Here is a 14,352-nt window from a genome sequence, read left to right as displayed (position 1 = left end):
ACCCCTGGTACCTAAAATTTTCTCCAGCGGCGGGCCCTTGGCTGAAACTTTCTCCGGGCCGCGCAACACGCACTTTCCGCCGGACGCCGGTCCCAAAGCGCCACCCCGGACCACCACAAGGCTACAGCCACCATCCCCAAGCGCCACCCCCGACCGCAACAAGTCGACCGCCACCAGGCGACCACCACCACCATCCCCAAGCGCCACCCCCGACCGCCACCAGGCGACAGCCACCATCCCCAAGCGCCACCCCCGACCGCCACCAGGCGACAGCCACCATCCCCAAGCGCCACCCCCGACCGCCACAAGGCGACCGCCACCATCCCCAAGCGCCACCCCCCGACCGCCACAAGGCGACCGCCACAAGGCGACCGCCACCATCCCCAAGCGCCACCCCCGACCGCCACAAGGCGACCGCCACCATCCCCAAGCGCCACCCCCCGACCGCCACCCCCCGACCGCCACAAGGCGACCGCCACCATCCCCAAGCGCCACCCCCCGACCGCCACCCCCCGACCGCCACAAGGCGACCGCCACAAGGCGACCGCCACCATCCCCAAGCGCCACCCCCCGACCGCCACCCCCCGACCGCCACAAGGCGACCGCCACCATCCCCAAGCGCCACCCCCCGACCGCCACCCCCCGACCGCCACCAGCCGACTGCCACCAGCCGACCGCCACCAGCCGACCGCCACCAGCCGACCGCCACCAGCCGACCGCCACCAGCCGTTCGCGGTGTGCGCCTCCGGCGCCACCGGTCCCAAGCACCATCCCCAAGCACCATCCCCGACCGCCACCCCCCGACCGCCACCCCCCGACCGCCACCAGCCGACTGCCACCAGCCGACCGCCACCAGCCGACCGCCACCAGCCGTTCGCGGTGTGCGCCTCCGGCGCCACCGGTCCCCAAGCACCATCCCCAAGCACCATCCCCGACCGCCACCCCCCGACCGCCACCAGCCGACCGCCACCCAGCGACCGCCACCCGCCGTTCGCGGTGTGCGCCGTTATCCGCCTCTCGGTGGTCCTTGCCGGGCGTGGGTCGGCGTCCACTGTCGGTACGTTACGGGACCATAATTGGCCCGCGGACCAGCCGGCGGGGCTCTCTTGAGAGCTTACCCGCCTTTGCTGGTTCCCCGGTCGGCCACGAGTAGCGAGAATTCGGCCTCTTCGCCCGGAGCGCGGCTCAACTTTTGCAAAAATGCACTAAGTGCCAAAGCCCATTCATTTACAACGGCGTGTCCGCCAGAGGGCGCGTTTCCCGCCGCGGACCGGCCGGCGGGGCTCGTCGGAGAGCGTGTCCGCCTCTCGGTGGTCCTTGCCGGGCGTGGGTCGGCGTCCGCTGTCGGTACTTTACGGGACCACGTTCGGCCCGCGGACCAGCCGGCGGGGCTCTCTTGAAAGCTTACCCGCCTTCGCTGGTTCCCCGGTCGGCCACGAGTAGCGATAATTCGGCCTCTTCGCCCGGAGCGCGGCTCAACTTGTGCCAAAATGCACTAAGTGCCAAAGCCCATTCATTTACAACGACGTGTCCGCCAGAGGGCGCATTTCCCGCCGCGGACCGGCCGGCGGGGCTCGTCGGAGAGCGTGTCCGCCTCTCGGTGGTTCTTAGCGGGCGTGGGTCGGCGTCCGCTGTCGGTAGGTGACGGGACCATAATTGGCCCGCGGACCAGCCGGCGGGGCTCTCTTGAGAGCTTACCCGCCTTCGCTGGTTCCCTGGTGGGCCACGAGTAGCGAGAATTCGGCCTCTTCGCCCGGAGCGCGGCTCAACTTCTGCGAAAATGCACTAAGTGCCAAACCCCATTCATTTACAACGGCGTGTCCGCCAGAGGGCGCATTTCCCGCCGCGGACCGGCCGGCGGGGCTCGTCGGAGAGCGTGTCCGCCTCTGGGTGGTCCTTGCCGGGCGTAGGTCGGCGTCCGCTGTCGGTACTTTACGGGACCATAATTGGCCCGCGGACCAGCCGGCGGGGCTCTCTTGAAAGCCTACCCGCCTTCGCTGGTTCCCTGGTCGGCCACGAGTGGCGAGAATTCGGCCTCTTCGCCCGGAGCGCGGCTCAACTTCAGCGAAAATGCACTAAGTGCCAAAGCCCATTCATTTACAACGGCGTGTCCGCCAGAGGGCGCGTTTCCCGCCGCGGAGCGGCCGGCGGGGCTCGTCGGAGAGCGTGTCCGCCTCTGGGTGGTCCTTGCCGGGCGTGGGTCGGCGTCCGCTGTCGGTACTTTACGGGACCACGTTCGGCCCGCGGACCAGCCGGCGGGGCTCTCTTGAAAGCTTACCCGCCTTCGCTGGTTCCCCGGTCGGCCGCGAGTGGCGAGAATTCGGCCTCTTCACCTGGAGCGCGGAGCGACTTTTGCGAAAATTTTTCTAAGTGCCAAGGGCTCTCGCGCCGCGATGCGTCCGCCTCTGCTGGTTCCCTGGTCGGCCACGAGTGGCGAGAATTCGGCCTCTTCACCTGGAGCGCGGAGCGACTTTTGCCAATTTTTTTCTAAGTGCCAAGGGCTCTTGCGCCGCGATGCGTCCGCCTCTGCTGGTTCCCCGGTCGGCCGCGAGTGGCGAGAATTCGGCCTCTTCACCCGGAGCGACTTTTGCCAATTTTTTTCTAAGTGCCAAGGGCTCTCGCGCCGCGATGCGTCCGCCTCTGCTGGTTCCCCGGTCGGCCGCGAGTGGCGAGAATTCGGCCTCTTCACCTGGAGCACGGAGCAACTTTTGCCAAATTTTTTCTAAGTGCCAAGGGCTCTCGCGCCGCGATGCGTCCGCCTCTGCTGGTTCCCCGGTCGGCCGCGAGTGGCGAGAATTCGGCCTCTTCACCTGGAGCACGGAGCAACTTTTGCCAAATTTTTTCTAAGTGCCAAGGGCTCTCGCGCCGCGATGCGTCCGCCTCTGCTGGTTCCCCGGTCGGCCGCGAGTGGCGAGAATTCGGCCTCTTCACCCGGAGCCCGGGCCGACTCCCGCCGATATGATCACATCATGATCCAATAGCGAGTGTCGTATAACTATAACATGATGTACAAAATAAATATATAAATATTAACATCCCCTATAAACATTAAATATATAAATATTAACATCACCTATAAACATTAAACATATAAATATTAACATCGCCTATAAACATGATGAATACAGTGTTTATAACCGAATGCTCATTTTGTATTATTTGGCTTTAAATGCGATCATATGTAGTATATATCATGTATTTATCCACGAACCGTTAAAGAGATGTCAAGTCAGGCTACCTTAAGAGAGTCATAGTTACTCCCGCCGTTTACCCGCCTGTGTGCGAGAGGCGGTGTAATTTCTCTCCGTGTCCACTGGAGGGAGGTATTTCCCCGTTACGACCTCCGGGAAGATCACCGGGACGCGGAGAACGCTTAGCCGGGGCGCTGGAAGCCTCGTTCGGCTTAGAAAGTGAGGTGGAAAGCACGCGGGGAACCGGCTGGGGGTGCTGTGGAAGTTCAGCGGGCCGCGCAAAACGTTTAGCCGGGGCTCTGGAAGCCTCGTTCGGCTTAAACAGTGAGGATGGGAGCACCCGGAGAACCGGCTGGAGGTGCTGTGGAAGCTCAGCGGGCCGCGTAAAACGCTTAGCCGGGGCTCTGGAAGCCTCGTTCGGCTTAAACAGTGAGGATGGGAGCACCCGGAGAACCGGCTGGAGGTGCTGTGGAAGTTCAGCGGGTCGCGTAAAACGCTTAGCCGGGGCTCTGGAAGCCTCGTTCGGCTTAAACAGTGAGGATGGGAGCACCCGGAGAACCGGCTGGAGGTGCTGTGGAAGTTCAGCGGGTCGCGTAAAACGCTTAGCCGGGGCTCTGGAAGCCTCGTTCGGTTTAGAAAGTGAGGAGGAATGCACCCGGGGAACCGGCTGGAGGTGCTCCGGAAGCTCAGCGGGCCGCGTAAAACGCTTAGCCGGGGCTCTGGAAGCCTCCTCGGGCGTCAAGAGTTAGGAGGAAAGCCTCATGAGAACCGGCTGGAGGTGCTGTGGAAGCTCAGCGGGCCGCGTGAAACGCTTAGCCGAGGCTCTGGAAGCCTCGTTCGGCTTAGAAAGTGAGGAGGAATGCATCATGAGAACCGGCTGGAGGTGCTGTGGAAGCTCAGCGGGCCGCGGAAAACGCTTAGCCGGGGCTCTGGAAGCCTCCTCGGGGGTCAAGAGTTGGGAGAAAAAGCACCCCCGAGAACCGGCCGGGTCCTCCGCGAACCGCTAAAAAGATGTCGAGTGCCGCTACCTTAAGAGAGTCATAGTTACTCCCGCCGTTTGGCCGAAGGTGTATTTACTCGCCGTGTCCGCTGGAGGGAGGTATTTCCCCGCTCCAACGGCACCGGCGGCTTCCGAACGTCTCCCCGAGCGCTCGGAAGTCCGCGCGGGGGGGAGAAGCGGGCCGTGCGAGGTACCGGGTGGAGCTGGACCGTCACCGGGTCCGCTCGTCGTGCGCGCCGGCCGCTGGAAGTCGAATGAAGCTCCGCGATCTCATCCGCGGAGTGCAGATCCGCTGGGCTGGAGCTATTTTGGGCCACTTGGCGCGCGCGTACGGCCTCCCGGAGGTGCCGGGTGGAGTGCGCGAGCGCACCGGCCGCTGGAAGTCGCATAAAGCTCCGCGATCTCATCCGCGGTGCTTGTAAACAGCCGATCCGGTCGTCTTGGAGCTATTTTCGGCCACTTGGCGCGCGCGCACGGCCTCCCGGAGGTGCCGGGTGGAGTGCGCGAGCGCACCGGCCGCTGGAAGTCGAATAATGCTCCGCGATCTCATCCGCGGTGCTTGTAAAGTGCAGATCCGGTCGGCTAGGAGCTATTTTCGGCCACTTGGCGCGCGCGCACGGCCTCCCGGAGGTGCCGGGTGGAGTGCGCGAGCGCACCGGCCGCTGGAAGTCGGATAAAGCTCCGCGATCTCATCCGCGGTGCTTACAACTGGCCGATCCGGTCGGCCTGGAGCTATTTTCGGCCACTTGGCCCGCGCGCACGGCCTCCCGGCTGTCCCGGTGGTCCCGGTCGCCTCCGCGGACGGTTAAAAAAATCTCAAGTGAGCCTACCTTAAGAGAGTGCCTGTTACTCCCGCCGTTTGGCCGCTCAAAGTGCCATCAGACGCGCAGCAACGCGAGTGTGCGCTAAGTGCGAGAGCTGGCGTATTTACCCGCCGTGTCCGCTAGAGGGAGGTATTTCCCCGTTACAAGCTCCGGGAAGATCAGCGGGACGCGGAGAACGCTTAGCCGGGGCTCTGGAAGCCTCGGGCGGCTTAAAGAGTGAGGAGGAAAGCAGCCGGGGAACCGGCTGGAGGTGCTCTGGAAGTCCAGCGGGCCGCGTAAAACGTTTAGCCGGGGCTCTGGAAGCCTCGTTCGGCTTAAAGAGTGAGGAGAAAAGCATCATGAGAACCGGCTGGAGGTGCTGTGGAAGCTCAGCGGGCCGCGTAAAACGCTTAGCCGGGGCTCTGGAAGCCTCCTCGGGCGTCAAGAGTTAGGAGGAAAGCCTCATGAGAACCGGCTGGAGGTGCTGTGGAAGCTCAGCGGGCCGCGTAAAACGCTTAGCCGAGGCTCTGGAAGCCTCCTCGGGCGTCAAGAGTTAGGAGAAAAAGCACCCCCGAGAACCGGCCGGGTCCTCCACGAACCGTGAAAAAGATGTCGAGTGCCGCTACCTTAAGAGAGTCATAGTTACTCCCGCCGTTTGGCCGAAGGTGTATTTACTCGCCGTGTCCGCTGGAGGGAGGTATTTCCCCGCTCCAACGTCACCGGCGGCTTCCGAACGTCTCCCCGAGCGCTCGGAAGTCCGCGCGGTGGGGAGAAGCGGGCCGTGCGAGGTACCGGGTGGAGCTGGACCGTCACCTGGTCCGCTCGTCGTGCGCGCCGGCCGCTGGAAGTCGGATAAAGCTCCGCGATCTCATCCGCGGTGCTTGTAAACAGCCGATCCGCTGGGCTGGAGCTATTTTGGGCCACTTGGCGCGCGAGCACGGCCTCCCGGAGGTGCCGGGTGGAGTGCGCGAGCGCACCGGCCGCTGGAAGTCGGATGAAGCTCCGCGATCTCATCCGCGGAGCTTGTAAACAGCCGATCCGGTCGTCTTGGAGCTATTTTCGGCCACTTGGCGCGCGCGCACGGCCTCCCGGAGGTTCCGGGTGGAGTGCGCGAGCGCACCGGCCGCTGGAAGTCGAATGAAGCTCCGCGATCTCATCCGCGGTGCTCACAAACAGCCGATCCGGTCGGCTAGGAGCTATTTTCGGGCACTTGCGCATGCGCACGGCCTCCCGGAGGTTCCGGGCGGCGTGCGTGAGCGCACGGGCCGCTGGAAGTCGAATAATGCTCCGCGATCTCATCCGCGGTGCTTACAACTAGCCGATCCGGTCGGCCTGGAGCTATTTTCGGCCACTTGGCCCGCGCGCACGGCCTCCCGGCTGTCCCGGTGGTCCCGGTCATCTCCGCGGACGGTTAAAAAAAATCTCAAGTGAGCCTACCTTAAGAGAGTGACTGTTACTCCCGCCGTTTGGCCGCTCAAAGTGCCATCAGACGCGCAGCAACGCGAGTGTGCGCTAAGTGCGAGAGGTGGCGTATTTACCCGCCGTGTCCGCTAGAGGGAGGTATTTCCCCGTTACAAGCTCCGGGAAGATTAGCGGGACGCGGAGAACGCTTAGCCGGGGCTCTGGAAGCCTCGTTCGGCTTAGAAAGTGAGGAGGAAAGCACTCGGGGAACCGGCTGGAGGTGCTGTGGAAGCTCGGCGGGCCGCGTAAAACGCTTAGCCGGGGCTCTGGAAGCCTCGTTCGGCTTAGAAAGTGAGGAGGAATGCATCATGAGAACCGGCTGGAGGTGCTGTGGAAGCTCGGCGGGCCGCGTAAAACGCTTAGCCGGGGCTCTGGAAGCCTCCTCGGGCGTCAAGAGTGAGGAGGAAAGCACCCGTGGAACCGGCTGGAGGTGCTTTGGAAGCTCAGCGGGCCGCGGAAAACGCTTAGCCGAGGCTCTGGAAGCCTCGTTCGGCTTAAAGAGTGAGGAGGAATGCATCATGAGAACCGGCTGGAGGTGCTGGGGAAGTTCAGCGGGCCGCGTAAAACGCTTAGCCGGCGCTCTGGAAGCCTCGTTCGGCTTAGAAAGTGAGGAGGAATGCATCATGAGAACCGGCTGGAGGTGCTCCGGAAGTTCAGCGGGCCGCGTAAAACGCTTAGCCGGGGCTCTGGAAGCCGCGTTCGGCTTAAACAGTGAGGAGGAAACCATCAAGAGAACCGGCTGGAGGTGCCCTGGAAGCTCAGCGGGCCGCGTAAAACGCTTAGCCGGGGCTCTGGAAGCCTCGTTCGGCTTAGAAAGTGAGGAGGAATGCATCATGAGAACCGGCTGGAGGTGCTCCGGAAGTTCAGCGGGCCGCGTAAAACGCTTAGCCGGGGCTCTGGAAGCCGCGTTCGGCTTAAACAGTGAGGAGGAAACCATCAAGAGAACCGGCTGGAGTTGCTTTGGAAGCTCATCGGCCCGCGGAAAACGCTTAGCCGGGGCTCTGGAAGCCTCCTCGGGCGTCGAGAGTTAGGAGAAAAAGCACCCCCGAGAACCGGCCGGGTCCTCCACGAACCGTGAAGAAGATGTCGAGTGCCGCTACCTTAAGAGAGTCATAGTTACTCCCGCCGTTTGGCCGAAGGTGTATTTACTCGCCGTGTCCGCTGGAGGGAGGTATTTCCCCGCTCCAACGTCACCGGCGGCTTCCGAACGTCTCCCCGAGCGCTCGGAAGTCCGCGCGGGGGGGAGAAGCGGGCCGTGCGAGGTACCGGGTGGAGCTGGACCGTCACCGGGTCCGCTCGTCGTGCGCGCCGGCCGCTGGAAGTCGAAAAAAGCTCCGCGATCTCATCCGCGGAGTGCAGATCCGCTGGGCTGGAGCTATTTTGGGCCACTTGGCGCGCGCGCACGGCCTCCCGGAGGTGCCGGGTGGAGTGCGCGAGCGCACCGGCCGCTGGAAGTCGCATAAAGCTCCGCGATCTCATCCGCGGTGCTTGTAAACAGCCGATCCGGTCGTCTTGGAGCTATTTTCGGCCACTTGGCGCGCGCGCACGGCCTCCCGGAGGTGCCGGGTGGAGTGCGTGAGCGCACCGGCCGCTGGAAGTCGAATGAAGCTCCGCGATCTCATCCGCGGTGCTCACAAACAGCCGATCCGGTCGGCTAGGAGCTATTTTCGGCCACTTGCGCATGCGCACGGCCTCCCGGAGGTGCCGGGTGGAGTGCGTGAGCGCACCGGCCGCTGGAAGTCGAATGAAGCTCCGCGATCTCATCCGCGGTGCTCACAAACAGCCGATCCGGTCGGCTAGGAGCTATTTTCGGCCACTTGCGCGCGCGCACGGCCTCCCGGAGGTTCCGGGCGGCGTGCGTAAGCGCACGGGCCGCTGGAAGTCGAATAATGCTCCGCGATCTCATCCGCGGTGCTTACAACTAGCCGATCCGGTCGGCCTGGAGCTATTTTCGGCCACTTGGCGCGCGCGCACGGCCTCCCGGAGGTGCCGGGTGGAGTGCGTGAGCGCACCGGCCGCTGGAAGTCGAATGAAGCTCCGCGATCTCATCCGCGGTGCTCACAAACAGCCGATCCGGTCGGCTAGGAGCTATTTTCGGCCACTTGCGCATGCGCACGGCCTCCCGGAGGTTCCGGGCGGCGTGCGTAAGCGCACCGGCCGCTGGAAGTCGAATAATGCTCCGCGATCTCATCCGCGGTGCTTACAACTAGCCGATCCGGTCGGCCTGGAGCTATTTTGGGCCACTTGGCCCGCGCGCACGGCCTCCCGGCTGTCCCGGTGGTCCCGGTCGCCTCCGCGGACGGTTCAAAAAATGTCAAGTGAGCCTACCTTAAGAGAGTGACAGTTACTCCCGCCGTTTGGCCGCTCAAAGTGCCACCGGACGCGCAGCAACGCGAGTGTGCGCTAAGTGCGAGAGCTGGCGTATTTACCCGCCGTGTCCGCTAGAGGGAGGTATTTCCCCGTTACGACCTCCGGGAAGATCACCGGGACGCGGAGAACGCTTAGCCGGGGCTCTGGAAGCCTCGTTCGGCTTAGCAAATGAGGAGGAAAGCACCCAGGGGAACCGGCTGGAGGTGCTGTGGAAGTTCAGCGAGCCGCGCAAAACGCTTAGCCGGGGCTCTGGAAGCCTCGTTCGGCTTAAACAGTGAGGAGGAAAGCACCCGGGGAACCGGCTGGAAGTGCTGTGGAAGCTCAGCGGGCTGCGTAAAATGCTTAACCGGGGCTCTGGAAGCCTCCTCGGGCGTCAATAGTTAGGAGGAAAGCACCATGAGGACCGGCTGGAGGTGCTGTGGAAGCTCGGCGGGCCGCGTAAAACGCTTAGCCGGGGCTCTGGAAGCCTCGTTCGGCTTATAAAGTGAGGAGGAAAGCAGCCGTGGAACCGGCTGGAGGTGCGGTGGAAGCTCAGCGGGCCGCGTAAAACGCTTAGCCGGGGCTCTGGAAGCCTCGTTCGGCTTAGAAAGTGAGGAGGAATGCACCCGGGGAACCGGCTGGAGGTGCTCTGGAAGCTCAGCGGGCCGCGTAAAACGTTTAGCCGGGGCTCTGGAAGCCTCGTTCGGCTTAAACAGTGAGGAGGAAAGCAGCCGTGGAACCGGCTGGAGGTGCGGTGGAAGCTCAGCGGGCCGCGTAAAACGCTTAGCCGGGGCTCTGGAAGCCTCGTTCGGCTTAGAAAGTGAGGAGGAATGCACCCGGGGAACCGGCTGGAGGTGCTCTGGAAGCTCAGCGGGCCGCGTAAAACGTTTAGCCGGGGCTCTGGAAGCCTCGTTCGGCTTAAACAGTGAGGAGGAAAGCAGCCGTGGAACCGGCTGGAGGTGCTCCGGAAGCTCAGCGGGCCGCGTAAAACGCTTAGCCGAGGCTCTGGAAGCCTCGTTCGGCTTAGAAAGTGAGGTGGAAAGCACCCGGGGAACCGGCTGGAGGTGCGGTGGAAGCTCAGCGGGCCGCGTAAAACGCTTAGCCGGGGCTCTGGAAGCCTCCTCGGGCGTCAAGAGTGAGGAGGAAAGCACCCGTGGAACCTGCTGGAGGTGCTCCGGAAGCTCAGCGGGCCGCGTAAAACGCTTAGCCGGGGCTCTGGAAGCCTCGTTCGGCTTAAACAGTGAGGAGGAAAGCACCCGGGGAACCGGCTGGAGGTGCGGTGGAAGTTCAGCGGGCTGCGTAAAACGCTTAGCCGGGGCTCTGGAAGCCTCCTCGGGCGTCAAGAGTGAGGAGCAAAGCATCGCGAGGACCGGCTGGAGGTGCTCCGGAAGCTCAGCGGGCCGCGTAAAACGCTTAGCCGGGGCTCTGGAAGCCTCCTCGGGCGTCAAGAGTTAGGAGGAAAGCCTCATTAGAACCGGCTGGAGGTGCTGTGGAAGGTCAGCGGGCCGCGTAAAACGCTTAGCCGGGGCTCTGGAAGCCTCTTTCGGCTTAGAAAGTGAGGAGGAAACCACTCGGGGAACCGGCTGGAGGTGCTGTGGAAGCTCGGCGGGCCGCGTAAAACGCTTAGCCGGGGCTCTGGAAGCCTCCTCGGGCGTCAAGAGTTAGGAGGAATGCACCCGGGGAACCGGCTGGAGGTGCTCTGGAGGCTCGGCGGGCCGCGTAAAACGCTTAGCCGGGGCTCTGGAAGCCTCCTCGGGCGTCAAGAGTTAGGAGGAAAGCCTCATGAGAACCGGCTGGAGGTGCTGTGGAAGCTCAGCGGGCCGCGTAAAACGCTTAGCCGAGGCTCTGGAAGCCTCCTCGGGCGTCAAGAGTTAGGAGAAAAAGCACCCCCGAGAACCGGCCGGGTCCTCCACGAACCGTGAAAAAGATGTCGAGTGCCGCTACCTTAAGAGAGTCATAGTTACTCCCGCCGTTTGGCCGAAGGTGTATTTACTCGCCGTGTCCGCTGGAGGGAGGTATTTCCCCGCTCCAACGTCACCGGCGGCTTCCGAACGTCTCCCCGAGCGCTCGGAAGTCCGCGCGGTGGGGAGAAGCGGGCCGTGCGAGGTACCGGGTGGAGCTGGACCGTCACCGGGTCCGCTCGTCGTGCGCGCCGGCCGCTGGAAGTCGAAAAAAGCTCCGCGATCTCATCCGCGGAGTGCAGATCCGCTGGGCTGGAGCTATTTTGGGCCACTTGGCGCGCGCGCACGGCCTCCCGGAGGTGCCGGGTGGAGTGCGCGAGCGCACCGGCCGCTGGAAGTCGCATAAAGCTCCGCGATCTCATCCGCGGTGCTTGTAAACAGCCGATCCGGTCGTCTTGGAGCTATTTTCGGCCACTTGGCGCGCGCGCACGGCCTCCCGGAGGTGCCGGGTGGAGTGCGTGAGCGCACCGGCCGCTGGAAGTCGAATGAAGCTCCGCGATCTCATCCGCGGTGCTCACAAACAGCCGATCCGGTCGGCTAGGAGCTATTTTCGGCCACTTGCGCATGCGCACGGCCTCCCGGAGGTTCCGGGCGGCGTGCGTAAGCGCACGGGCCGCTGGAAGTCGAATAATGCTCCGCGATCTCATCCGCGGTGCTTACAACTAGCCGATCCGGTCGGCCTGGAGCTATTTTCGGCCACTTGGCCCGCGCGCACGGCCTCCCGGCTGTCCCGGTGGTCCCGGTCGCCTCCGCGGACGGTTAAAAAAATCTCAAGTGAGCCTACCTTAAGAGAGTGATTGTTACTCCCGCCGTTTGGCCGCTCAAAGTGCCATCAGACGCGCAGCAACGCGAGTGTGCGCTAAGTGCGAGAGGTGGCGTATTTACCCGCCGTGTCCGCTAGAGGGAGGTATTTCCCCGTTACGACCTCCGGGGAGATCAGCGGGACGTGGAGAACGCTTAGCCGGGGCTCTGGAAGCCTCGTTCGGCTTATAAAGTGATGAGGAAAGCACTCGGGGAACCGGCTGGAGGTGCTGTGGAAGTTCAGCGGGCCGCGCAAAACGCTTAGCCGGGGCTCTGGAAGCCTCGTTCGGCTTAGAAAGTGAGGAGGAATGCACCCGGGGAACCGGCTGGAGGTGCTGTGGAAGCTCAGCGGGCCGCGTAAAACGCTTAGCCGGGGTGCTGGAAGTCTCCTCGGGCGTCAAGAGTGAGGAGGAAAGCACCCGTGGAACCGGCTGGAGGTGCTCCGGAAGCTCAGCGGGCCGCGTAAAACGCTTAGCCGGGGCTCTGGAAGCCTCCTCGGGCGTCGAGAGTTAGGAGAAAAAGCACCCCCGAGAACCGGCCGGGTCCTCCACGAACCGCTAAAAAGATGTCGAGTGCCGCTACCTTAAGAGAGTCATACTTACTCCCGCCGTTTGGCCGAAGGTGTATTTACTCGCCGTGTCCGCTGGAGGGAGGTATTTCCCCGCTCCAACGGCACCGGCGGCTTCCGAACGTCTCCCCGAGCGCTCGTAAGTCCGCGCGGGGGGGAGAAGCGGGCCGTGCGAGGTACCGGGTGGAGCTGGACCGTCACCGGGTCCGCTCGTCGTGCGCGCCGGCCGCTGGAAGTCGCATAAAGCTCCGCGATCTCATCCGCGGAGCTTGTAAAGTGCAGATCCGCTGGGCTGGAGCTATTTTGGGCCACTTGGCGCGCGCGCACGGCCTCCCGGAGGTGCCGGGTGGAGTGCGCGAGCGCACCGGCCGCTGGAAGTCGCATAAAGCTCCGCGATCTCATCCGCGGTGCTTGTAAACAGCCGATCCGGTCGTCTTGGAGCTATTTTCGGCCACTTGGCGCGCGCGCACGGCCTCCCGGAGGTGCCGGGTGGAGTGCGTGAGCGCACGGGCCGCTGGAAGTCGAATAATGCTCCGCGATCTCATCCGCGGTGCTTGTAAACAGCCGATCCGCTGGGCTGGAGCTATTTTGGGCCACTTGGCGCGCGCGCACGGCCTCCCGGAGGTGCCGGGTGGAGTGCGCGAGCGCACCGGCCGCTGGAAGTCGGATAAAGCTCCGCGATCTCATCCGCGGTGCTTGCAAACAGCCGATCCGCTGGGCTTGGAGCTATTTTTGGCCACTTGGCCCGCGCGCACGGCCTCCCGGCTGTCCCGGTGGTCCCGGTCGCCTCCACGGACGGTTCAAAAAAATGTCAAGTGAGCCTACCTTAAGAGAGTGACAGTTACTCCCGCCGTTTGGCCGCTCAAAGTGCCACCGGACGCGCAGCAACGGGTGTGTGCGCTAAGTGCGAGAGGTGGCGTATTTACCCGCCGTGTCCGCTGGAGGGAGGTAATTCCCCGTTACGACCTCCGGGGAGATCAACGGGACGTGGAGAACGCTTAGCCGGGGCTCTGGAAGCCTCGGGCGGCTTAGAAAGTGAGGAGGAAAGCAGCCGGGGAACCGGTTGGAGGTGCTCTGGAAGTCCCGCGGGCCGCGTAAAACGCTTAGCCGGGGCTCTGGAAGCCTCGTTCGGCTTAAACAGTGAGGAGGAAAGCAGCCGGGGAACCGGCTGGAGGTGCTGTGGAAGCTCAGCGGGCCGCGTAAAACGCTTAGCCGAGGCTCTGGAAGCCTCGTTCGGCTTAGAAAGTGAGGAGGAATGCATCATGAGAACCGGCTGGAGGTGCTGTGGAAGCTCGGCGGGCCGCGTAAAACGCTTAGCCGGGGCTCTGGAAGCCTCGTTCGGCTTAAACAGTGAGGAGGAAACCACTCGGGGAACCGGCTGGAGGTGCTGTGGAAGCTCGGCGGGCCGCGTAAAACGCTTAGCCGGGGCTCTGGAAGCCTCGTTCGGCTTAAACAGTGAGGAGGAAAGCACCCGGGGAACCGGCTGGAGGTGCTGTGGAAGCTCAGCGGGCTGCGTAAAACGCTTAGCCGGGGCTCTGGAAGCCTCCTCGGGCGTCAAGAGTTAGGAGGAAAGCCTCATGAGAACCGGCTGGAGGTGCTGTGGAAGCTCAGCGGGCTGCGTAAAACGCTTAGCCGGGGCTCTGGAAGCCTCCTCGGGCGTCAAGAGTTAGGAGGAAAGCCTCATGAGAACCGGCTGGAGGTGCTGTGGAAGCTCGGCGGGCCGCGTAAAACGCTTAGCCGGGGTGCTGGAAGTCTCCTCGGGCGTCAAGAGTGAGGAGGAAAGCACCCGTGGAACCGGCTGGAGGTGCTCCGGAAGCTCAGCGGGCCGCGTAAAACGCTTAGCCGAGGCTCTGGAAGCCTGGGTCGACTTAAAGAGTGAGGAGGAAAGCACCATGAGGACCGTCTGGAGGTCTTCTGGAAGCACAGCGGGCCGGGGAGAACGCTTAGCCTGGGTGCTGGAAGCCTGGGCCGGCTGGGAGAGTGAGAAGGAAAGCACCATGAGAACCGGCTGGAGGTCTTCTGGAAGATCAGCGGGCCGTGTAAGATGCTTACCCGAGGTGCTGGAAGTCTAGTAAGGGTCTGCCATCTCGTCCAAGGTGCTTATAAAGTGCATATCCGCTCGGCTGGAGGTATTTCTTGCCACCCGGCGCGTGTGCACGGCCTCTGGGTGGTCCCTGGCCGGCGTGGATTCCGGGCCGCGACAGCTAACTTGCGGGAC

This window comes from Syngnathus floridae, unplaced genomic scaffold (genome assembly GCF_059516105.1).
Source record: "Syngnathus floridae isolate MCC-2025c unplaced genomic scaffold, RoL_Sflo_1.0 HiC_scaffold_28, whole genome shotgun sequence".
NCBI lineage: Eukaryota > Metazoa > Chordata > Actinopteri > Syngnathiformes > Syngnathidae > Syngnathus > Syngnathus floridae.
Note: the sequence above shows the minus strand (reverse complement) of the source record.